General features: G+C 39.3%; 1 long non-coding RNA gene across 1 annotated transcript in view; it reads left to right on the top strand.

The window, feature by feature from the left end:
• The window catches only part of LOC134516172 (uncharacterized), a 71,997-nt gene that overhangs the window by 658 nt on the left and 44,247 nt on the right, over window positions 1–27,092 (top strand). The window contains exon 2 of the long non-coding RNA XR_010071241.1: window positions 19,231–19,314. This is a non-coding gene — a long non-coding RNA (uncharacterized LOC134516172). The remainder of the gene's footprint in view (window positions 1–19,230; window positions 19,315–27,092) is intronic.

The raw sequence follows: 27,092 nt of genomic DNA, 5'->3' as shown, positions 1-27,092 counted from the left end.
GGGGGGGGGCGGGGGGGAGCGGAATTCGGCACAGCTCGCTATCGCCGCTATCGAGGCCGAGCTGCTCCCCAAAATGGGGGGGAAGGCGAGACAAAACCTATACTGCCTGCCCGAAGTCGCCCTGTCCGCCCTTGCCCTCCTGCGAATGAAGGGTTAGTGTTGCTATAGATAGCTGCTCTCAGCGGTTCAGACCGTTAAAACTGGAAAGGTCAGTTAAGACAGAGCTAATAACAGCTTAATAACAGAGCATATTAAGGAGTCTAGCAGCGAGTAACATCAGTGACTTTGAAGCATCCATGCATGCATCGGGCTTCCTTACATTTTTGGCATTCAGGTTGTGTCCACATTACTCCCAACTCAATCTTGGTGCGCCAAAGTTGTAAGCCAAGGAATGAGTAGCTGCCACTGAAAGGCTGCAGCCTTCAGTAAGGGGTAGCTGTTCTCTGTCCCAGCAGTTCAGTTTGCTGTGTGTCACAAGGCCCACAAAATGCACCACGCACCAGATCACAGAAAAGCCTGGGAAACTTGTGGCCTTTTCCTTTCCCCTCTTCCTCAAGGTAATTTCTGTGACCAGCCACCCCAGACATTTGGAACTGACTCCAAGGAAGTTATCAGAGGCCCTTACCTGTCAACCCATCCAAGCAGTGTTGGGGGCTGGTGGCTACTTTGCTTGCACAGTGTCATGGTTTCATGGGCTGTGTTTTGCTAAAGGACCCTGCTTGATCCAATCAGAAATCTAGTTTCTGTTATATATGTCCACAAATGAGATAATTAATGACACTGTGAGATAAACTATGTGCTCTTTTCACGTATCGGACCTCCCTAACCTGGTTTTGTTATTCTGCTCGGTCTAGTTTCATACATGCACGCCTTTAAAAAGTTAATTTTCTTTCCCGTGCCTATGCATCTCAACCCCCAAAAGAAGCAACCTCTGTCTAACAAGCGCATATGTTTGGCAGTAGAGCTTTAGAAACACTGACTTTGCCGATTGCTTTACAGCCCCAGAAGAGGAATGCACAACGTGCGATCCTTAACACGCCAGTCTCCCCAGTGAGGAGATTACATTAGAGTCTCTCTCCAGCGGGAGATTAACTCTCCCAGCAAGGTAGGCACTGACGTCACCCTCAGCCGGCAATCTGCCCCCGACCTTAGCATCACCAGCACTAGCAGAGCAGCACCAGCCGCTCGCAGCCTGGGGGACAGCTGGCCTTGCAGAGCCCTGACTAAGACAGGAAGCAAACTCAGAAACGCTAGATGGGAGTCACGCAGAAATCTGGGCACATAAGCGCTGTAACAAATAAATGTGTGTATAGGTCAGGGTAAAAGCTGGTTTCTGTTTGTAATCCACAGCAGCTACACACTAGAATTACTGCTTAAAATAAGGGTTGCAGCTCAGCAGAAACTACTCTACATTGCTTAGGTATTAATATTCCCATCCGTCACATTAGTTAAAAACCTTTCTTCATATTACGAGAAGTTTTTTTCCGAGTAACCAAACCAGTTGACATTTAAAAAAAAATAAATAAACTTTTTCCCTAAGTAACCTGTTAAATATTCAATCTAGCTTCTCTCATGATGCAAAATTTTGAAACGTTTTAAGTACAAAATATTTTTTTCTTATCACACATTCATGTCTACCATTCCAAAAAGCTCACAACTCTGATAATCCATCTGACAACACAGTCAATCAAAAATCCATCCTACAGCCGTTTCCAAAGAAACGAACACATAGCCAGGAAGACAGAATGCTTAAGCTGGAAGGAAACCAACCAAAGGAACACAACACCAGCAACAACAAAACTCCAAGCATTTTCCCTTTTCCTTTAAATTCCGTGGTTTGGGGGTATATTACAGGGACACAGATAATGGTAAATGCAGTTATGTTAAAAGCGGTGGTGGTATTTTTACAATTTTTTTAATCTAGGAAGCTGGAGGCTTTTCTGCTCTTCCTACACAACAACAACAAAAAAAGAACTTAAAAAAGGACAAGTATGTAAGAAAGACAGACACAATCACAGAACTAAAAAAACACATCTGAAACATCGTTGCTCACACCTCCTCCTCATTCTTTGGCTATCTGTCTCCTGCTTAGGCCTCCATCTCGTGTGGGGTTTTAGGTGGGTGGACACAATGGGCTTATTCACAAACATTGAGCTCAGCACATGCCTAAGGCTTTGAAGGCTGAAGACCATGGCGGGTCATCTCCTTGGGACTGGGACTCGTGGGATTTTTCAGGAGGCTCACACAGGGAAGTTCGGTGGGAGCTGGTTACCTTTCCGCTTTTATCTCATGATAAAGCCATTCCTTGTCTCTGAGGGAGGTACCTAGAGCGCTTCTGAAACAGCTGAAACTACGTTTCAGTACTTCCCAATTCCACAAATTGTTGTTCTCTAGGGAAATACTGAAGCTGAAACTGCATTGTAGCAAATAGACTGTCTACAGTAACAAACAGGCGTATCCGCAATCATAAATATAGACTCAGTAAACTATATAAACTAAAATTAAACTTTTGAAGTTAAAAAACAAGCACTTGTGATCTTAACAGCAATGATCTCACCTGTGAAGCCTTATTTCTCCATTCTCACCCACTTCTACCCATGTATTATGAAAGTTGTTCATTGCATGTTCACATACAATTTTTTTTTCTACAGATCTCTCTGGTAATTAACAAGAAGCCCTTCAATGTTATGTTTTCTGTTTTATTTTTGAAAGCATGCCCCATGCTTTATTCATTACGCACTTATTCAGATCCTACTCTGCATACCGAGTTATTAATTTCCTCATGGGCTTTTTATGGAGCTTGTTGCTACAGTATTCATGTGCTTCAAAAATATTAATTAGTTCAGTTTCATAATGCACCCCTCAGATGAGGAGATATTGTGATGGGATATGAATATGACACACAGGAAACAGCTGCAGATTGCCTGGTTTGGTATGTTGTAGACCTGTCAGGATTTGGCACAACAGAAAACCTTACTTCTTCAAGGCCTGGTTCCCACTGGTTTCAGTAGCAGTAGTTTTACTCACGGAGTATCGAGAACTACATCTAATCAAACCCTGGAATTCTCAGGCCTCTGGAAATGAGAAGCGAATAATTAGCAAGAAGTGTAATTTTAAAGCTTTGAACAGCTTTAGCTGGAACTCTGTGGCAGAGGCAAGAGCTTTAGCTGGAACTCTGTGGCAGAGGCAAGAGCTAAGACTCAAATTTCAAGCTGTTAAGCTTTCTTAAGACTTTAGACACCATTTCTCTTCTCATGATTCTTTTTTTTTTCGGTACCTCCTTCTGTTTCTAGAATAAACATGACCAGACTCCTGCCAGCAACAGCCCCATCATTAATGACACCCACATAATTCATCCACCTCTTTGAATCTTCTGCTCCTCCACGCAGTACCTGTTAGCACGAGTAGGTAGTCCTGTGTTTGTCCCAGAATTTGAAAAGATGTATCTCTCTTCACCACTGGATTTCACAGTTATTACTGGCAGAAGAGGGACAGCGAATCTTGGGATCTCTTCCAAGCTCTGGGAGAGGGTGTTTTTTAATAGCACACTCCCATGTGCTTGCTTCCCATTCCCATGTTTTGCCGTTATCTTGGCTTGTTATTTCTAACCTGTTTTCATTCTCTCTTCAGTCTTGGCTCTTCATCCCAATTTTGTTTTTCTTATCTGGTTAATGCTAGCGTTTGATTCTCACCCCAGTTCCAGCTGTCCTAGTTGCACTTTTCTTTAATCTTATTCTGGGACTCTTCACTCTCAGATTCATCTTCAGCTGTGCGGGGTTGGTTTTTGTTGTTTTGTTTTCACTCCCATTATCTAGTTGATCCTTTCCTTATGCCTTCTCACCTGATTTAACTTCTAGTTATGTTGACATTCACCTTCCTTATCTGTCCTTTGCTCCAGGTATGCACCGCAAAGTTGATCTTGCTTCTTGACCTTATTTCCCAGTTACAGAGTTATCCTAGCTCCAGCCCTTACATGTTGCTGTTCAGGCAGTTTTGCTTGTCTGCAGCCCTCCATCTACCTCTTTTCACTCTGTTGCTTCTCAGGCCCAGTTTCCTTATGCAAACAATTTCATTGTCCCAAAATACGTCCACCATTCCCATTGCTGATTTCTCCCGATTTCTCAGGAGCTTTGTGCCGACTTTACCATGCTGCAAGATCAGTTCTTCTTCCTCGTATATTCAAGTTGGACAGCCTTCCCCTCCTTATCCCATAGGTACAACTGAGGTGCACTAAGCATGTGAAATAATCGCTTATTCTCAATTAGTTTTAATTTTTTGTTCTTCAACATTTCTTTTAAAACTAAAAATCGGCTTGCAGCAGATACACAGCATGGAAAAATGTCATACCGAATCTTTACAATTAAGCGTATTTATATAAGCAACTTAAACAATATCTGTCAGCAGACAGTACCAGTGAATTTTAATATTAGGTACCCAACCCAACTCTGTGTGTAGCATCATGTGTGTTATGCCCTCTCCATTTTTAATGCTCTAAAAACTGCAGAAGAGCATAAAGCTACCTTGAGAACACATACTGATCTTAAAACAAGTAATCAAGCAACAACAACAAAACCAGCGGTGCACTACTTAAATTAGAAACTGTTCTGTGTTTGCTCAGCATCCCTGATCCTCATCAAGTAATAAATCAATTTGCAGTAGCTGTGGACAGCTATTTAAACACAGGGCCAGAAAAGCTTAATTGTTAAAGCAATGTTCAAAGCTAGAAGGTATAGGAGGTTAGTATAGGAGGTCATATTAAATATTCACTTGTCTGAAACCAGCTGCATTCCAAGTATTAGGAGGCATCCTGCCCTCCTCTTAATTAAAAAACAAAGTCTACGAGCTTTGAGCTTAGCAGAGCTTAGCTTGCAGTTCTTCAGAAGATAGATAGAGACTGCCAGATGAAAAACTGACATCTAAACGTTTGCCAACTTAATTTTGTTTCGTTTACTTTATTGTCTAGCATGCAAAAAAAAAAAACCAGCTAAAAGCTGTTTGTTTTGAATTTTGTAGTTTATTTTTACAAGTTGGTAAAGCATTCAGGATTCAATTCTCAACTTTTTAAGAGGCTGCTCCTTGTCAAAGTTGACAGCAAACTTGCGTTTGACTTGCATGGGAGCTAAACAGGATCACTTACCAGTCATCATTCTAGACATTGGTAGCTGGTGAATAGAGTTTCTTTGGCAATTACATGATAATGTAAGTTTAATAAACTATAACAATGATATTCCTACTCCTAGACCCGTTCTCCCTTCATCTATGAACAAATGTTGCTGTTCGACTGAGAAGTGACATTTGTTATTAGACTGACTAGGCGTGCAGGGTTAATCTTACCCTCCAGTATTCGGTGTACTGTCACATAGCTGGGAGTCAGTGGCTGATTTTTTGACAGAAGAAAGCCTCTAATGAGCCTGATCTTGAGTGACTGCTGAGCATTTTGATCTTCCCTTCATTCCTAGAAGATGAAGCAGCTCAGCACCCCGCAGAACAGGGTTGACTGTTTTGAGCCATACACCGCTCAGATGAAAAAACTGGGGTTTAGTTTACATTGTAATTTATCACTTACGATAACCTTTCTGGCACTTGCTGCAGAAAACACGTAACACTGAGACTGGAGGTAAGGAATTAAAGCATATGGAGGAACCCTGCCTTAATTGGGTTTTCTACATAGACACAAGGTATTCTTCTAACTGCTGATCACTGAAAATAAATAAGGCCGACTCCCAGGAGGAAGAATGGCAATCGTCTTACACAAAGCAGCAAGAAATCGATGATACAAGCACTGCCAATGATGGCAAAATTGTCCTGTAGTTATTAGCCTTGTTTTATTTGTGGTAATATTTACAAAAGTTGCCTACAAAGCAGAGAACTTTTACCCCTTTCAGCATTGTCTAACGTGTATTTCATTAATACAGGTAGTGTCATACCTACTGAATTTTATGGTGCAGCTATACAAAAAAAACCCTCGTATGCCTAAGGCGGCTTAGCTGGTACTTTTTTCTAGTCTTCAGTGGCATAAGATCATAAATGTCTATGGCAAAATTAATTTAATTGCATTCATGTTATCCAAGTCTTTCCAAAATTATTTGTACTGTCCTTATTATCAATTCTTTACTACAACAGAACATTTTCCTAGACTGTGCAGCATAAGGTTCTTTTAAAAGAAGACACTGATGCACCATACAGCAATAATTAATAACCTCTGTCTGGAGGATCCAGGGAGTATATTGTATTTTAAAGATGGATGCTCTTTCGCTCACCAAGGTGGTAATTTTATGCAAACACCAATCAATACTTGCTGTAAATAATACATATTTTACAGTAATTGCACATATATACAGAATATACATATGCATTATAATCTGAGCTCAACTTCCAGCCATTTCAGTAGAGTTTTCCTTCAGGATGGTTAGAGCACTAAGCCCTTGCAGTTCATTTTTCTGCAGTACTAGAGGTGTCATCTGTTGACAATTGTGTGCATATATACACGTATACACATACACACTCCCAATCTAAAGGACCCAAACTGAAGTCTGAGATCAAAATGCTTCCAAAATTAAATGAGAATATGGAACCACCATTTACATAAAATTTTCATCCTTCCAAGAAAAGAATGAAAGACGTCCCAGGCACCACTTACACATGTACAGTTCTGCATTGCATGTAATACAGAGTCCAGCCTCACTGCAAAAGCAATAGAGAGTTACTTTCTGCTATGTGCTGCAGATCTGGAGAGTCAGATTTACTGTACACACTGAAGGCATCGAGGTTTGGGTTTCCCATGTGCCTCTTCAACTTAGGCACTGGAGCCTTTACTTTATGAGTACAGGCTTAAACCATTGCACATATGAACAACACAGAATCTTCAAGCATGGCGCGTAAGAGTCAAGGTGTATGTTCATACTCGTGTTTATTTTTATGTAGAACTGCCACAACAGGTAAGATATATATTTTTTTAAGTATGCCTATGCATGTGCATTTTATTGGTTAAAAAAATTGCACTTACCATATAAAAACTGCACTTAATTCCCAACAGTTAAATAAACCCTAAGTTAGTCTACCATAAGCCAATTTGTATCTGTGTGGATCCTCTTTTTCAGCAAGTGACATGAATAGAAGTTTGCAGGGCAGACGCTGCAGATAAAGGCAACAAGACATATTATCAAAATCCTTGTACTACAAAAAATTAAGAATTTTTTTTCAATTGGTGTCAAATGTCAAACTATTTATTGAATACAATTGTTGATATTTGCATGTTTCAGTTTACTCAGAATAAGGCTGCTTGATATATTTGTAATGAGTTCCCTACTCCTGCCCAAATTCCATTTACTTTAATGAACAGGTCAGTTTGCCCATTGTCTCCATTGGTAAATTTGGATCTTTTGTTGTTATCGCTTGTTACATTTCTTTCTCTAACTTCCATCCTCACTGTCACCACAGTAACAGAATATTTGTTTGTGAAATAAAGACATAGGAACATGCCTGAGGTTTGGTTTAAAAAGCAGTGGTAAACTAGATGAGAAAGCTGTCTTCTGAAACCCAAGACATGATTATATTTTAGTATCAGAACTTTCACAAGGAATATTGTTGATGTAGCCTACATTTTTAATGCAGTCCTTCAGATAGTCTAGACATAATTAAGTTAATTAGGTAGTTGGCTAGGCAAGTGCTGAAACATCAGTAGCAGCTCAAGGACTTCACTGTGGAAGAAGAGACTGGTACTTACAAACAAAATTCACTACTCATTTTCAACAGTGAGCATTTAATGAGCATAATGTAGAAAGTACTGCCTGGCCAAGCCTCCCGTTAATATCCAGATTAAGCTCTGCAACAGAAATAATCTCACCTGTACCCATGTTAGACCTTTCTTACGGACTACCTGACATACGTGTATTTAGTAATAATTAGGTGCCATCTTCTTCCCAGATTCAAGTCTCCTGCCCTGAACAAACCTGGTTTTTAGCAAGCAACCAGAGCCGCCAGGAGGGAGGGCGGCACATGTCCGCACCACCCCCGCATTTGCGTTTTTCTGCCCCTCCAAGGACGAGCCCGCAAGCGGTGGCACCGAAGGTACCTGGCATGGAGGAGGTCTGGCATCCTTGCCCTGGCGAGCAGGTTGTGATTTTTTGGCATCCTGCGACCCCTAGTGAGAGCCCGGGGCGGCCGGGACGCCGCCGCCTCCCCCGGCCCCGGCCCCGGTCCCCGCGGGGTGCGGGCCCCCGGGGCTGCCGGCGCCGGCAGCTCCCGCAAGGGCCGGGCTGTTTCCAGCTCACGGGCAAAACGTACCTCTCGGGATTTCCGTTTCCCCCATTAAGTGACTGAAACGCTACTAGAAAAGAAAAAAAAAAAAAAAAACCAAAACATAATAATGCGTTGCCTTTTGTTGCTTTGGAACCATGCGCCGATTGTATTGCGGCTTCACCAAAAGCTGCTGCTTGTGTAAACTCTCATGGCAAGGGAGGGAGAGGTGAGAGACAGCATCCATCTTCTACATACATCTACATGCACACAAAGAAATAAATAAAATTGCCAGCTATGCTTCAGTGAGCTTTTCTACTTAACTGTGTGCGTGGAAGGCCTAGCCCTTTGCAAATAACGACGATCAATACGGAAACAATATTTGTTTGCCTGCTGGTGTTAGGAAAACACTGGTGAGAAGTTAATCTCACAGCATTCAAAGTTGCAAGCTAAGCTTTCTGCTGTTGTCATCACGCTCAGATCCACTAGAACAATGGAGTTTAAAAACAATTATTCTGTTCTAAACACATACATGAATTAAAAGCTGAAAATGTAAACATGCAATTATTGAAGAGGAAAGGGTATTTCTCAACTTGGTTTAGTTCCTTCAACTAAGATCAACTTAGTATTCATATACATGCATCAGAATGTGTTTGTATATACACATAATATTATCTATCAAACTGTTTTACGCACTTAGACATAGCGTACACACACTTTTAGGGCCACAATTAGAGTATGAAAGGGGTGAGTCTGCTGCTTTCATTCCTACAACTTATTAATAAAACACACAAACAATTCTATCTAACACTAAAACCAAACATGCCAGAACGTTAATATTGTGATTGTCCAACAGAAAAAAAAAAATACACATTAACTAGTCCAAGAGTTCACTTTTTCATTCAAAAGATCTTGACAATCTGACTGGCAAAGACCTGTAATCTATCAGATGAAAAGATTCAGGATATGAAATGTACCTGGTTTTCAAAGACACATATTAATATCTTCACTATATTAGTGAAGTGAATATCACTTCATTTCCAAAGAAGCAGTAAAGGCCTAGAAAGATGGCTTTTTATTCAGCCTTTTATGTCAAAATAATTATGACTTGCCTTTAACAAGTAGTATTGCCTTCTGATTTATAGTTAAAAAAAACCCTGAACTCAAAGGCAAGCTTTCTAGTCATTCAGTCTTCCTAGTTTCCATTTGTTCACAAGTTGAGTGGGGTCCAAGCCATACTTAGAACCAAAGCAAAAAATTTCAACGATCTTCAGCAGTGCAGATCTGGAAAACTACTTTGAATTTTCTCAAACAATTTTCTTTGGGAGCTGAAATCCTCCTAGGTGTTCGAAATTCTCCCAGATGTTTGCATGGCAGGAGTGTGGATAACATGAATGTTGGACCCACAACAAGGTGGCCCACAATCGCCATCTGCCATTCTTCCAAAGCTTCTTTTAAATGGCTTAGCATCTCCTATTTCTTGGTCACTTTACTAAATCGCCATTTTAAGCAGGGTCCTGGCAAGCCTATCAGTTGCCTCTGAGAAAGTGACTAGTGCAGAGAATCAATTGTTAGTTATGCTGCTTCTGTGGATTTAAAATGCTTATCTATCGAATGCATTGAAGGAAAGGAGTCCACCTTTCTGCACCAGTGTGGTGAACATCACAGCTTGCATAAGCCATAGTAGTACACTGGTGAATAAATACTCAATAAAAGAGCTATGTCTCTTCTACGTAATCTGTCCTCAATATGTTAGGCTAATTTTTCTTTAGCTTTGCTCCACATCTGGGCAATGTATTACACAGAAGTTTTTATAGGTCTGTTTGGCTTAGCACAGACGTTGCAAAACCCCAGTAATACTAATAGAATCCTGTTGTGTCACAGCGAGGGAGGGAAGGGGAAACAGCCCAGCAGAGGCAGTAAAGCTGGTTCTGTGCAGCAACGTACATCACGTTGATGGCTTGGTTCATAGCTATTGGGTCCTCCATAGCTGTATGAATCAATTTATAAAAAAAAATATGCAATTGGACGTGTACATTACTGAAAGTAAATGATATAATTTTTAAAGCATATGGTTTATGTTCAAAGTTTTATCTGATTTACCAAGGATTGACCTAAGCGGAAGAGAAAGATTTATTTTTCGTAACAGAGTTTGCTTTAAATCATTTGTTCTTTTACCATATAATTCTGGAAATTCCCACAGAAAATGCAAATTCTACGTTGATATTTACATACATTCTCTGTAGGTGTCAGCATTGCTTTATATTGTTGTAGAGAACTGTATTTTTTTCTTCTCAAAGAAAGAAGCAACACAGACTTGTCATTTTCCAGATGAAAGGTTATTTTTCTGCTGTAGCTTTGTCTTTTACTACCCATGTCAGACTAAGGGATTTAATATTACGTTGTGTAGGTGCAACTAAAGTAAGTGTACAGAAAAATCCTACGTTGTTTTCCCATGCACCTGTGTTCAGTTTTAAAACCTTTTTATTCCATTCTAGTTATTTTCTATGTAAATATCCTTATTGACATATACACAAGGTTCATGTAACATTTGCAAATACTTCTCAACTAATGTTGCAAGGAGCAACAATTCAGTGAGACCGAGAAAACTGTGAATCTACTGTCTTTACACAGACTGTAGAGGAACACTGGACCAGAAGTAGTTCTTACCCTTTTCTAGGTGGAGTCCTCAAAAAGCCGCTATAGGGCAAATATTACATAATATTTTAATTCATAAGCTTACCATACAAAATAAAAGTATGCCACTGAGATCTGTTGATAATACATTATTGAGATGAATTACCCATGCAGAAGGGAACTGTACTATCATACTAGATGTGAATGACCTTAGGAGCCAAAGTGATCGTAATTGGATGAAAATCAATTGTACAGAGTGCAAGGTCATAAATAAAGGGTAACAACAAGAATTCTGTCTGGGATCTCAGGCATAAAGAGTGATTGAAGAGAAATATGGATTAAATAGTCAAACAAAATGTTTATCAACCTCCTAAACCCATGAAAGACAAATACAATCCAGGCATCTATGAGGCAAGAAATTTCCAGTAAAAAAAAAAAAAAGAGCAACATTGATGACATTATTACAAGCTCAAGCATACGTGAAGATTATTAGGAGTGGTGCATATAATCCTGACTATTCTTTTGATAAAAGGAATGTAGAACCCCTTTTCCAGGAGGCTATGAAGAGAACACTTCAAAAATCACATGAAGGGATACGTTAGCTTCCTATACAGTAGCAGGAAAATTAACTATGCAACAAGAAAGGCATCACCACAATGGGAAAATGGTTACAAACTGCTCAAGAATGACCTTGAAACTGGAGAGAGATTCTAACACAGCCACCCAGGAGAAAACCCCATCTAATTTTCAAAGGGAGTTTGAAAGAGAGCATATGACCCGCCTGCTTGGTTTAAGAGTGGGCTGGACTCCATGTGCCAGGGAGGTCCCAGTAGCTCAATCTTTCATTTACATTACAGGTCTGAACTAAGGTTTGTTGTTGGTGCTACACCATAATCTATTGATAAAGTCAAGTGCTACTTACTGCCATTGATTTCAGGCAGTTTTAGTTGGTCTATTTGTAAGTGAAATGGAACAGACGTGAGATGTTTTTGCAGTAGTAGCCTCAGAATCTACTTAGCCTAGAATTATCCTTCTTCACTACAAGTGGCATGCACCTCGATTAACAGAGCCTTCTCAGTTGGTTCCCAACCAACATTTTCAAGTTACTCCCTTTTAGTTTAGATGTGGATTTCACATTTGGGCATGTACTGAAGTTCAAGTTTTACCTTCGTATTTGCATAACACACACTCTTTAGAAAGCATTGCTTCTGAAGATTTGTTTACATATACATTTTTGTCTTCTCTCACCGCCTCCCACCCTGTCTCTAATAAATTTGTCTATAAAACAGAAGAGCTGCACTGACTTATTTTTAGGTCATCTCAAAAGTACTTAGAGGCTCCTATTAATGGCACAGGACAACGCTGAGTTTTCTATAACTCTGCGGCTGCAGAATCTTGTCTCTATCATAGATTTGCCCTTGGGCTGCAGAATAAACAAAGAGATTATTTATAGCCCTTCTCATACAAAGAGATTTGATCGTTCAAAAAGAAGGCAATGAATTGCACAGTACTTTTATATCCCCAGGCTTACTAATATTAGTGTTAAGGAAAAGCTGATGTCACCTGATCTGTCACAGTCTCTGCTTTTGTACATCTCTGGGTAACACTGGGCCAAAAAGGTTAAGTATTATTTTTGCATTCATTTATTTGAACACAGTTCTATTGTCATGACAGATTTAGAAATACTGTCCTCCACCTGTATTACATCAGATTGCTATACAATGATACAGGAAATAGGAAAAATCAAAGTAGCACTTCTCACAGTCTATCCAAAGAAAGGTTGAGGAAACAGACGGCTCTGACCATTTGAAATGGCCCATAGTTATTACTGTTACTAAATAAGAGAAGCTGGAGATGAGGTAGACAAGCCCTAAATTATACTTTGGTTGTTTGGTTTTTTTTGGTTTTTTTGTTGGGTTTTTTTTTTTTTCAGACTGTAGTTCAGAAGATTATTGGAAGGTTCAAAGTTGCCTGTACTGTGAGGCATAAGCCCAACAGAATAAGCCATGACTTAACTGGCCTTCTCAAAGTCATTCTTTAGACCTAATATCCTTGCTTTGGAGGAGTCTGATTTAAGCTACATCTTACAGCGTGGCACACAGCACGGCTGTGCTTTTGTGAGAGCACCCCTGGCTGGAAGCCTTACTTACTCAGCTGGATCGACTCCTCTGTGTCTCAGGGTACTTGTGCTGCAGCGGCAGCGTTATTCCCCTTCCCATCTGTGCTGAGTACACGCACTTCCATGCTCACAGTCACAGCCACATCCGGACCCTCCTCAACCCTGGAATAGTCTCGTAAAGCTCAGTTTTTATTATCCTGGACTAGAGTTGATTGCGGTGAATAAAACCTCGAGTTAAAACATCTGACATGAATTCATGATTTTACCTAGCTTCTATGATGAGTAACTACTTAAAAAGCACGATAATCTTTTATGAATCTAAAAAATATATTGGAATCCAGTAGAACTGTCAGTGATCTCCATTTTTGTTACCTTGCCCTTTACTGTTTTCTGTAAGAAATACCAAATCCAAACTCTCACTAAAAAAAAATAAAATAAAGATTTTAATGTTCAAATCCTTAAAACAAACTGCTAAAATGCAGAACAATGATGACAGATTGGGTAAGTGCTCACACGCAAAGAAATATTTTTAGATTACTTATGTATTGCCATTACCTTTCACCACGCAATAGGTGAAAATGGGAGTATTTGCTAAGTGATCAACAGCTTAGAAAATAAGAGTAAAATTTTGGGAATCTCAGGTTGTTTTCTCAACTGTAGAATAGCACAGTGATTTTCAGTTCAGTTACTTCAAAGCATGAGGACTAGGAACCAGTAAAATCTTGGAAAGTTGAGAATCCCCTGGTGAGCTATAGCATAGAGACCTTGTTTGTATTACTGACAGTGACAGAGTTTGAAGATGTCGGAGGTAAGAAAAAAATGTTTTTGGTCTTATGATACTATGATTTAGAGAAAAAATATTCACATTTTAGCAATAATTCATCTGAGCAGACTGGCACTTGCAGTCCTCCAGCTCTCGAGTACAGTGTGAGGATCTTATCATTGATTAGGCCCTTCTGAAGTAAGGCCTAGTTACGCAGAAACAGAGGCCAACTGGGTTACTTCTGCTTTGTTCTAGAGTAAGGAAAAATTAATTCTGGCCACAACACTATAGCATTGGCTAAACTCATGCCTAAAAATAGGTGTTAAAATGGAAATGGAAAGGACAACCACAGTAAGTTACGTGGAGAACAGATTAGGTGCAAGTTGAATACGTAAAAGCTGATACACCAGTTTCATTTGGGCCCTGATTTTAAAAGAATCCCTTACAATCAAAATAATTTGGTTTATTTTCAGAAGATTGCAATAGAAAATAAGGCCTTCACAGACAATTTGCAGCTACTATAGTAGGATATACATCTAAGTGTCAAAGATAACCCCAAACTGTCATCATAACTTAGGAAACCTGTAATTAAGATGTTAGGTAGTTTGCACTAGTATTTCATATCCATATATATCAAAGACTAACTTACCATTAGTCACTCTTTCTATTTAGCAGTTACCTAAATGGTAGATATGTGTATACAGATAACTTTGTTATTAGTACATCAAATAATAGCTATAATAAGAATGCAGAATGTGAAGTACTGAAAGCACAAGACACATTTATACAACTCACTTGCTAAACAGCTCTTAATTATGATCGCACAATACATTTTCCCCAAAGTGCAAGAACAAACAGTGCTCAGTGAATTCAACATTTTGTTTGATATTGGTAGTATAGAATGCGGACCCATGCCCTCAGATTTCTAGGAAAATTATGTGTTCACATTTAATGGATACCTGAGAAAAGTTTTTTTGCTTTTTCTCCCCCAGAATAGTACCTCACAGGATCTATTCGGCAAAGACGGTGACAGAAACTCATTCTCCCGGGCAACATACAGTTTTCTCAGCTACAAGACCATCCTTTCTTTTCTTGACATCCCAACTCATTCAAAACGCATATCCCAACTTCCTCAACAACTGAGATGAGTCCTGCAAACAACAGACTCTTTCACTGTGTTGTGCTGATTCATTCCAAGCACTGTTCATCCTGAACACTGAATGAGGCAGGGTCCTATGGGAAAACAAAGAATGAGATCATGTAATTAAAGACTATCTCATAACGTACACAGGAATTGAACTATAATGGCCTCAACAGTCTTAATTCTATTTCTTAACTCTTGAGTGATTAAGGCTGCAAGTTACTTTAATATTGTTTTCTGAAGATAAACATCAACAGTTCTGAGCAAAGACTTTTAAAAATAACCAAAAACCCCAAGCCAAAAAAACAGCCAGATGGAACCATACCAACTACTATTATATGGTATGCAAGGAGAATTACCAGTAGAGCCAACTGGAGAGGAAAACAACAACACTGCTATTTTTATTTAACATTTTTCTATTCTCAATTTGCCTATCCATTAATGTTTAAACGTTTCCCAGAGTTGTTTCAATTTTAATGAAATTCTGCCAGATTAAACTGTTTTCAAATCCTGCCTTCTGATTCCCACCAGCTCACATACTCGCTCACTCCAGAAGGATGCTGAGGAGTCTATCCATATTCCCCAGGCCAATAACCTACCTGACAAACACAGAGATCCTACAGACCCTGCTCCCAGCCTTCCTATTTCTCTGCCGAGTGCTCTGTCAAGTCATACACAGAACGGCAATTTCATTCCAAAGGAAATTTAGCCTTTTGTGAGAGTTCTAATTTAAATGCATTAAGCTTCTAAATCTCTCATAAAATGGATGCCATTCCCCCCTCCCCCAGCAAAAGTCTGGTACGCGTACAACTTGTTTTCAAGCTGAAAGCCTGAAACACACAATGGGTGTTCGCTATTCTTTGACTCTTCCCAAGAGTTGGATCTTCGGCAAGTCCTGACAGCCATCCCACAGTAAGAGAGAACGTTTTGAAAAAACACCCCTCCTCCCTGAAATTTTAGGCCCTGAAAGCACTGTTTTGAAGCTCCAGAGAAACAGATATGGGACTATCGTGCCTCATACTTTCTGTCTCAGCATGTCAGGCCTCTTATGCTTAGTGCTGTCAGGAAGCAGCACAGGCAGGGCTGCTCTGCAAGAGGGGGCCAAGCCAGGAGCTCAGGGCAACCCCAGAAAAGACCATGCCCACACTGCCTAGGGTACAGTCCCACAGTACACAAACACCACAGGCAGAACAGGGCACTGGAAACAGGGTCCACCCAGGCACTCCAGTAGAAAGAAGCTGGAGACAAGACTAGAGAGAAGGCTACAGTATGAATGAGAAGGGTCCACCCAAGAGATAGGGCTAGCAACAGACTACCTGCAATGCAAGTCCAAGGTCCGGCAAAGATGGATAGACAGACCCAGCATAACTCGGGAAAGCACTGAAGACTCTGAGCTTAAATGGAGCCCCAGGGCCCGTGGGCAGAGGGTGTGTGGGCGGGGGTCCCAGCTGAGGCTATTCAGGGCCGTTAATGCCTACTAATGCACTCAGGGCATGACAAGTGTTATGCTGACTATTGGGGGTACAGTTAAGAAAAGCAGGGGCTGCAAAGCCTCAGCATGTTCAGTAGTTTGCAACCTCCAGAGGAGGGTGTGAGCTTCTATGAATAATTATCGTTTGTTCTTTTTTTCCCATATTCATTTGGGGCTTTGTGGCTAATATTGCTTATTTAAAGGATTTACTCTTCCTCTCTTTCTTTGGTTGTATTTTGACTTATATTGGCTTCATTTGTTTGAAGCCATATCCTTCCTTTCTCTGTTCTTTTTGTTTGTGTCCTTTGTTCATATTTTATGTTTGTTGAAATGTAAACTTCTGGGGACTGCAATGTTGAACAAGTTCCTCAACTCTAGTTGAACTCATTAATGTTGGGAACAAGAATCAACAGAGCATAAAGGATGTAAAAACTTTTTTTCCTCAGTCCTGCAGGTTTTTCCAACGTATGTGCTTGGAACTCCACTTCCAAGAACCATTTCTAAGTCTAAGGATGCTTTCAGTCCTTTGAGAGCCTCTGAACTAGGAGGACCCAGAGAGCATTCAAGACCCCTCTTTTCCTTAGAGTGAGCTCTGTGTTGCATCTTACAGGCACATCACAGGGGTTCAACAAGTGTCTCTGAGGCTGTCAGCGTGAAGATTTTATGCAGTTACAGTAATTTATGAAATTAAGAATAATGTCCAGCAATACTGAAAATAATGCCTTGTTTAAACGTCCCCATACAAATCATATGAATACAAGCTGCTACTGTAACTTGAGGCACTCACAACTGAAGGTTTCAGTGAAGAAAGGTATTTTACTGTTTTGAATTTCTAAAGGATCATTTTTGTATCCAGAGCCACAGAATACCTTGCAAACGTTACCTAGTTAAAGCTCACCACGTTCTTGTGAAGCAAAGTAGGAAGACTTTGATCAGCTTCTACACAGTTTATCTAGGGTGAAGCACAGGTGGTGACTAGCACAGCAACACAGCAAAGCAATGTGGCACAGATGGTGAAAAAAGGTGCCATAATCACTTGAACCTTTGGGTATCCTGGGGTGCTGTTCCATGAGTTCTGCCAGGACGCCTTTTCTTAGAGTGCCATACAAGCTTTCACATCCGAAAGCGTGATCATGTCTTGGATCACTTCTGACACAGAAGGTAGTAGGTCATATTCTCAGTTGTGTTTTGGCTCCTTTCCACTACTTAGGAACCAAAAATGTCTATAAAGCAGTCAGAAAACTCTCAGTGTGAAAGAATGTCACTGGGTTTATGTATGCCATGCAACACTGGACTTCAGACGCACTGAGCATTCAGAACGGTACGGATATATTGTGAGAATCAAACAAACTATGCCAAAAATCTTCTTCTTCTATGTTTCTCTATTATAACAAGAAGTTGCATCTAGCAACACAGTTGACATCATCTTGGGGTAATGGTAATACAGCACTGGGGTACTCTGCTGACTGCACCCCCAATGTTACGTGCCGTACTCTCCCAGGTGCGCAGTCAGATGCGGGCGGTCATGAGCTAGCTCCGCTCACACTCTGACCTAGCATCACACAAGATTTTATTGTCCCAAAGTTCTTCAGAGATTCAGAAGCTGACCCTCTCAACCTCTTTATGAAGTACATCCAAGCAGGATTTACAAGCTTAGAACATGGTCCCTTGCTAACATGGTCTAAATACTTTTCAGACCGCAGAGCGAACAAAGTGGTGTCATGACTTATGTGACTACACTTGGACAGCTATCCAAATATACAAAAATCCAACCTTAATTAAGTTGTTAAAACAAGCTGTTAAAGATGCAAGATTTGACCGCTTACATAAAATAAATTATGCCCGTTGGATAAGTATGCTTATCATAGCATTTTTACATCTCTTCATTACTCCAGTGGACTTTTTCCAAAATAGTAACATTTTAATATATTTTGACTAAAACCCAAGATACATAGCAAAGCACCCTGGGCTTTCTAAGGGAGAAGATGACTAAAATTTGTAAACTTGCATTTAGTAATTCATTCAGCCAGTGCTAAATGGAACCCTTTATATGGACTTTTCAAAAACATTCAGCATGTGAGGTGAGATCATTAATGTGGTGTAGCAGATTGGGAGCAATATCTCTTTTAATGCAAAGATTTGGCCTAGAGCAAGAAGAATAATCAGCTTCATCACTGCTGGTTTTGCTAAAAGATTTTTCTGGTGTTGCAAGTTAGGACTAAAATCTCCAAAGAATAGGTGTTTTCCTGGTCTCTTTCTGGTGCAGAGGCTGCCCTTGGGAGAATTTTCAAGTAATTGGACTGTAATCCTAATTAGAAAGCACTCAGAAAAACTCAAATGAAATGCAATACTGAAACGGTTCAAAAATTTAGTTACGCTGGAAGCACAGAGGTATTTTAATGATGAAGGTCCCTTCCAACACAAACCATTCTGTGATTCTATGATTCTACTCACTTGACCTATCTTGAAACATAACAGATGTTATATTATGGTCATGCTTGCTTATGTATATTTTGACAATTATAAAAACATTTAATTCATCGCTTCGTGTCATCTTAAGCATTTAAATTCATGAAACAATTCTCTTTAAATATAAAATGTTTGTAATATTATAAATATCTGTTAAATGTGCACAAATTGTAAGATCCTCCCCCTGAAGTCATTCAATACTTAGAAAATGGTTGCATGAACTTCGAAATGCATGTCCGGGACTTCTACAGTGCCCATTTGAGTTGTAGAAGGTCCTAGAAAGTATAAAAAGAATAGATCAAATTATTTTTCATGTTTAAAGATACTGTCTGCTAAATATAAATAGCAACAAACAACTTTTGGCTAAAACATTGCCATTTTTTTATGTTCAGGTACTGAGTTTGAACTGCACAGAGAGCTTCAGCAAGTCAAAAGAAAAGCAGGATTTGAAGAAATCTTCACCAGTTTTCATGACTGTAAGTGTTTTGATGCAAAATCCAAGACAGAATCAAAAATAAGCAGTATTATATTCCATTTGCCTTGATAAAAGACTTGAACAAAATAAGCAGTATCCTAGCAACTAGACATCAGAAGTTTTCATGGCAAACACCTCGCCCCCTTCACTGTCTCAAGTAATAAAAAGAGAATAATAAAATTCCAAACTTGCAACCAAATCCTAACGTAAAACCTGAAAATACAACAGCTCAACAATACATAGTAGATTTTAGTTCATTTTTTTCCTGGCAGAAGTATATATTCAGACAACTTCCATCATACAGCTCTGTGACTGAAAGGGCGAGACTGTGTGTTTTGCGCTCTTGTCCATTTAGGTCTCTAACTGAATATTTAAAACCTTACTGTATTAGGTTTCTTTTGATGACTTTAATTTCATATCCAACAAATATCTTTTTCTGGACTCTTTCCTTCTACATAGCACAGGCTGTCACAAGCCCTGGTTGTAGTCATCTCCTCGATTGGCTCCCCCCTAAAACAATACAAACTGTCATTAATATGTGAGGATACTTGAGAACACAGCTCCCTGGAGCATCTAAAGAAAGTGCCAGAAATGTGCCACATGGCGCAAACCAATAAACTACAAAGCCATTTTATAAAGCCAGCTGTACAATAAAAATCCATTCATTTACTATCTACTCTCTTCCATGCTAAATATTTCCACTTTCAAAGCACTTCCTGATCCCACTAAATGAAACACTATCTCTAGCTTCATCATATATTATGAATGCCTTTTCCTAGAAAACCATCAAAATCACTGTTAGTTCTGTATGTGCAGCAAAGACTTTTTTTTTTTTTTGGTCCAGTATGATATGAACTTATACCACTATTATTTTGGGTACTTCCTGCCTTTTTTTTTTTTGTTGCCATAAACCAGAGAACAATAAAGTGATCTTTACAGTGATCAGCATAGAGAGGCTGACACCAGGACGTATTTCATCTGCACAGTAATTGGTAGTAGCCAGAGCTCACAAGTAAAGCATGGATCACAGAGTGTTTCTTCTCTTTGGTTTGAGAGTGGATAAAGACCTAAATGTGCTGACCGTCTTTTCCTGCCAACGGCATGCTGAAGTGTGTGCATTATTTCCAGTAAATTCAAAACTCCTCACTGACCCATTGTATAAAACAGGATAGCACAAAGGAAGTTAACTGTAAATATACCAGTGCCATCACATGAAAGGGCATGTGGATTGAGGGGGAGAGCAGACCGAGGGGGAGAGAATTCGGGAGGGCAAAGGCCCAACTCTGCAAAATGAAACAGGCGGGTATTGGTGTCAGGCGACATCTTGCAAGTGACCATCAGCAGGAAGGAAGATTCAGCTTCTAGGTAGGTTTCCAGCCCAAATATCACGGTGATTTGCCAACCAAAGCCCTTCTGTTTGGCCTTCTGCTCTACGTGCTGGGACTTGGGCAGAGGTTAGTTGGGGAGACAGCTAAGCAGTACGTCTGGAAACTGCTGTGTCTATATCTGATAGCTGAAGGTTAGTTGCAGCTCACGTGCTCAGTCCGTCTGATTTGGAAAAGGGCCCCACTCTCCCAGGAGGATATTCCAACCATCAGGTTATCAGGAAGTTCCCATACCTCTGCACAAAGCAGCTCCACTGTGATTTAGGAAAGTATTACATTTAGAACAGGAGAAAGAGAAATAGACTACATAAATTAAAATTAATAACCTAGGCAAAACTGATAAAGAAAACTGAGAAGATCAAGAAAGTATGTTTGTTTGGCAATGACTAAAGCAAAAATAGAATATTTAATAGTACAGATGGATGAAAAGGCTTATTCCGTGCACTGCTGTTTTCTGTCTGGGAAGAAGGAGAACGAACTTCTTCAGACCAGACCTGTAACTACAGAGTATGTCAAAAAAACATATGCTAACTAGAGTTAAATATTTTTAAATTCCACACAGGACTCCCAGAAGAGTTTCTGAGAGGATTTCAACTGATTGTTTTTATTTTCTGACTGAAACTTTTTAATAACTTGAGTCAATGTCAGAAAACTGGAGCAGTACCAATATTCTTTTGCCATTATTCAAAAGGTCACGCAAGATGAGTTGGGGAACAGAAGGACAAACGTTCTGACGTCAGTCCAGAGACACAGAACTGAAACAGATAAGAAATTTCATTTTTATAAGGTATTATTCATACTATAACACAGCTATAGAATCATTCCTTCCGTCGGCCTGATGAGTCTCTTCCCAGGAGATCTCAGTTTCAAAATGCCTTCAAAATGCTTGAGGCACTTGCCTGGAAGATGAGAAAACTTTCTACTCACCAGGCTGAGAGGGGAAAGCGGACCCTCTCCGCACTCCCCAAGTAAGCATGCTAGCATTCAGACTTACAGGAGGACCACCTCTTTCTTGAGAATCTCAAGCTAGCTTGCTTTCTTACATGTGCAGACAAAACAATTTGGATGCTTCAGAAATGTTCAGCATAACTGAAAATATTTGCCATATTGGATCGAATTTATGAGTTTGGATTTACAAATAATACCTGACAATGGCTATTTCAGAAAACCCAGCCCCAACACTGATCACCAAAGATTCTTGCCATCACTACCTGCTTTCTTATTTGAAGTCATTTATAAGAAAATGTTAATATGAAAATTTTCAACTCCTTCCACATCCAAACCGTGCAGTCAAGTTTGCCCTTCTCATCTTCAGGCAGCTGTAGTACTGTTTAGTTACAGCAGGTCCTGCTTCCACACTCATCAGCCATGAAAGTGTAAATAAATCCATCTATGAATGTAACTGCAAACACGTGCACACACAGGTACACTACCTGCACCACCACAGCTTCCCTCTGCTACCTTATCCTTTGCCTGCCTTAACTGTACAACTTAAAGCACTGTAAGTAGAGGTGCTTGGCAATGTAGTTTAAGTCATTGTTTTTTTTCTTGAGTTATACAAATTAGATCACAGCTTTTCAATCTCATGTTACAGTAATACTATATTGAAATATCTTGAAAATTAAATTATTACTGTTTATTTAATTTGTGAAGTTCCATACTGGCAGAGCACATAACAGAAATGATACAGGCTGAAAACCTAATTATTGAAAATGAATATTTAAGTAAGTCCATCATGTTACTTATCCCACTAACTTAAACAAATCAATTTGTTATCCCGAAATTAAGTAAAAGGCATGTTTTTAGGAAAAAGAAAGGTCCCAGTGACACTAATATCTGTGTCATCTCAAAAGAAACTATATTCAGCAATGACCAGTAGTTAATGTTATAAATGTGAAAGTATCCAAAGGTCCAGGCCCAAAATGTTTGCATTAATTCTTTATGTACAACTCTGTCACAAGTTTCAAACTTGGGCTTCAGCTTTTGAGCTGAACTAGGTGTTTAAATGAATTTTCAAAAGCCTCTAGGCCCTCAATTTGCCTTGAAGTCAAGGAGACTTAGGGACATACCTAAACTTTGAGTGTATTTGGCCCGTGATCACATTTTTTTAATACACCCCTTGATCACATTTTTTTAATACACAAGGGCAAAATTTTTATAAGCGCTTAAATAAGTCAGAATCACAAATACCATGACTTTAAACCCAGATGGGAACAAAACATTTAAGTTTTCTTGGCTTCTGGAAGCTCTTTCTATCCAAAGTCATTCCTGATGACAAGAACAGATCTTGCTGTTGGACTACAAAGTCATTGGTCCTTTATTTCAATTTATGCCTTTTAACAGTAAGGATCTGGACTGGTTTTTTTAATGTAAACAAAAACTTCGCATAAATTGGTAAACTGAATACTATTACAGTCACCAAACTATTATTCTTTATTTAAGATCAAACCCAACAGAAATAATATTTAAAAGTTACTTAATTGAAAACACACCTTAAAAAGTCATTCCAATAACTTTTTAATATCTTGTTAAAGTAATAAATTTTCAGCCACTCTGCACACACGAACCCTGGAAAATAGACAGATTTTCTTAAATGAAAAGGCAGTTTAAGAAAACCAGATTAATACCTATATACATACAATGTGAGACTTCAGTTCTCCCATTATAGGTGTCTCTTTCTTTTGGGATGTTTTCTCACTGTCTCCTGAAAGAAAAGCTTTATAGTGCCATTGGGAAATGAGAAGTAACTTCACTTTCCCTACAACTTACCTCATAACTGGGGTTGCTGCCTCTCTTGTGGTGCAATTGCGCTGTCCATCCACCCAAAAGTGAAGCTGTACCTGCAGCCCGCTGCTTCCAGTGACAACTATCCCAGCGCCAGTGGCTTAAGGTTAGTTCCTGGTCCCTGTAGGACTTTTGCCACTGGCACCTGGTAGCCTCCCTGGACCAAAGCATTGCCCAATTAGAAGTATCTACGAGAAAAGAGAACTTTAAAATGGCCCAACACCTATTCACTGTCTATCATTCCCCGTGGTTTACTATTCCCCAGAAGCTGGGGAAACACTCCAGTTGCTTCACGTTGCACCCCCTGGGATCTATGTCCATGTCTCACATCTGTCCCTGTCAGCAAGAACAGCAAACGCATAATTCCTACTTGCATCCCTCTCTCCTCTCTGTCTCCTTCCCTCTCTCCAGAGAGCCCATTTAACAGTGCAGAGCTCCTTTGATCTCCATATTCCCAGCTTGAATGAAACAGCTGTGTGACTCTGAGCTTGGAGGGCTTTGCAACTGCATCTCCCGTTCCTCCAAGAACTCATTCACATTACTTTCCTGCCTCTCTTCTGAAGGTGTCTTGTCAGAGAAGATCAATACGCAAGACAGAATCACTTACCAGCTCATATCCCATTATCGCTTCCCCCCATAATCAATCCCATAGGCAAAAGTCATGAAACTCAGACACTGGAGAGTAGGGAGAACCAGTTGTTGCAAATTCAGCTTCATTTTATATTAATGAGGCTTTCTGGCTATGTTAACTTTGGCTGGAAAAGAAGAATGTTGTTATAAAAAAGCCTCTAAAACATCCAGCCAGTGCCAAGCCCTTGCACCTGTGTGCAAAACCTTTATCACATACATGTATTTCATAAAGATGTGTCTGTGCACACAATGATAAAGGTAGAAATACAATAACAAAACAGGGTCTTTAGCACAGCTTTAACTGAACCCTCACATGACCCACTTGGAGAACTCAGCAGGTGGTAGCCCTAAATGACTGACATCTATGATCATCTGTTTAAAATGTCTTTGGTAGGGAAAGATAGAAAGAAAAGACTTGATGAGTATAGTGTCCTACATTTGTTTGTCATTTGGAAGAAAAGTATCAGGAGTAAAGAGCTCTTTTTTCTGACCAACAGGTTCAAAATTTGTTTGCTACTTGGGGAAAAAAGTAAAACAAGGCAAAAAAAACCAAAACCAAAAACCAGATTTTAAAGAATATCCCAGTTGCTGTATATCGCTAATTTGCTCTTTCCCTTTCAGACATCAGAATATTATTATTTTTGTCTGAATGGAGCTTAATCATCATGACATCATTAAGTTCTGTGAAGTAGTACATATGTAAAATTTGTGAACATGAATATAATATAAACAGGATATTTATACATTTCTTTTAAGCCCAAATAAAATAGAAGTGCACTTTCAATAAATATCATTGCTTCCTATAGTAATTTACTTCTTACAACAAGAATCATGAGTTTACAATTCACTGGGAAATCTCAGGAAAGCAGAGAAATGTGTTGAAATCTCTTCTGATTAAAATAATATTATGTAAAAAATGTTCTTTCCCCAAAGGAAAGATAAACAGTTTCCCAAATGAATTCCTCCCCTCCTACCAGCACCATGTACTAACTCCCATGGAGAATTAAACTCAGGACATTCAGAACAGATGGCAAAGACCTTATCTGCTTTCCTATCACAGCATGGGGCAATATAGATTTGCCCAATAATGCACTCACATTGAGAAAAAGGTTTCTCGACCCCTCTCAGTATATCTAGATCCACCAAACCAATGCTTTTTAAATTTAATCTGCAAGTTTAACTTTGAATTTTACAAACCAATTTATAGAATAATCTATGCCATATATTAAACCTCAGATGCTAAAGAAACTGTTTTCATTTTAGTGCTCTTCTGGTTGTAATTTCGTCACATCTCAGGCATGCTTTATTCTCTGTCTTTAATTAAAAGACAGTTAATTTTCAGCATTTACTTTATATTATTTCAGTATCCATTTTCTATCTATTTATTTCACATTTTTCCACATTTGTTCTTAAATTATGCCATAGCTTTGGCATTGCTTTGGCCTCTAGTACGAAATGAGCTCATTGTGGATTAGCGGATGAGTTCTGACACTGCACCAGTCCAGGAGCTCCTTTTGTTCTGTTACATTGTCAGCTGCCCACCTACAAAATTCTTACATCAAAAACCAGTAAAATCTTTCCCCCAGACTATCAAAAATATGTAGACATCAGAGCAAAAGCAGCTGTTACCCTGAAATAGAGTCCTTTTCCATTTCAACTAAGTGATCTTAAACCAGTTAATACTTCAGTTCCTGAATGTTTCAGCTTTTATTTTAATGCAAAAATCTTAAAAATTGACACTGTTGGATATTATTGGGTGTTTCAAGGTCCTATTAAAATTGCTTTTTAATTTTCCAAGGTTTTTAAAGGCAACAAAATTAAGTTTAGGGTGATTTTTAAAGAAAAGGGATAAAAAAAAACTTTGAAAATGTTTTGAAGTATTAGAGATTGAGAATCACTAACTAATGGTAGTAGTGATCTGATGGCCGTTGGGATGCTGGATGATAAATGTTGCTGGGCTCCCTATGGTTCCTCCTAAATGGATATTTATTTAACACAATCTTATTTTTTCCTAGGATTCTGACTCACAGGGAACCATAAAGACATACACTTTCTTTACAGGAAAAAAAAAAGAGAAAGACAAAAAATAGTATTTAAAAAAAGAGGATCTCATTAAGTTGAATTGAAGTTTTGACTCACTAATTCTAAAACCAGTATTTTTGCTGTTTGGATCACAGCAGCAACAACCAGGCTTACAAAGCTTGTTCTAATTAACTCACACATGTTCTTTCCCATAGTGGCAACTACAATGGGACTATTCATCTGTTTACAAAACGAGTGAACAAAACTTGTAGGAGTATACATGAGTAGGTAAGAAGGATTGTAATGTACAATTTCCCCACGTAATCATGGCCTGTGCATCAAAGTAACTTTGTCATTAGCTGGGAAGAGATTAAGGTCCTGTTTACCTACAGCAAAATTCTTGTTCTTCTCATGACCTAAATATCTGAGTCCCCTGCAGCTACCCTGACGCCGTACCAAATCACATCTGCGTCTTCTTCCTATATTGCTGTTGTACTGATATATTCTTGCAGCCAGGAGCACTGTCTTTATTACATATGATGGATTCCTCATGATTTTCTTATACAGTCAGTGAGATTTCACACTTCATTAGAGGCTAACACACACACTTACATAAGGAAAAAAAGTCTGAGCAAGTCATCTTAGTACCAAAATCCAAAGCTTGTCTCAGAACGGGTTTGTGGAAGACCCCTTTATCAAAGTGCTCGATGCTCATGCATGCCTTAGAATCAGAAAAATAATTCTAGAGGTGATTAATATGGTTTTGTCCCTGGTGTTTTCTGCACTGCAGCACAGAGATAGCCCAAATAATTTTAAATTAAATACCTTGAAAATAGCAAGTAGTTTAGCAAAATATCTTAGCCAGCCGTTGCAGTCATCTACCTCTAGGTAATTGTAGCATTTCCACATAACCTAAACACCTTGATCAGATTGAGAAAAGACATTTGAAAAACAGTTA

Source organism: Chroicocephalus ridibundus, chromosome 5 (assembly GCF_963924245.1).
Source record: "Chroicocephalus ridibundus chromosome 5, bChrRid1.1, whole genome shotgun sequence".
NCBI classification, from domain to species: Eukaryota; Metazoa; Chordata; class Aves; order Charadriiformes; family Laridae; genus Chroicocephalus; species Chroicocephalus ridibundus.
Note: the sequence above shows the minus strand (reverse complement) of the source record. Positions and strands in the feature narration are given on the sequence as shown.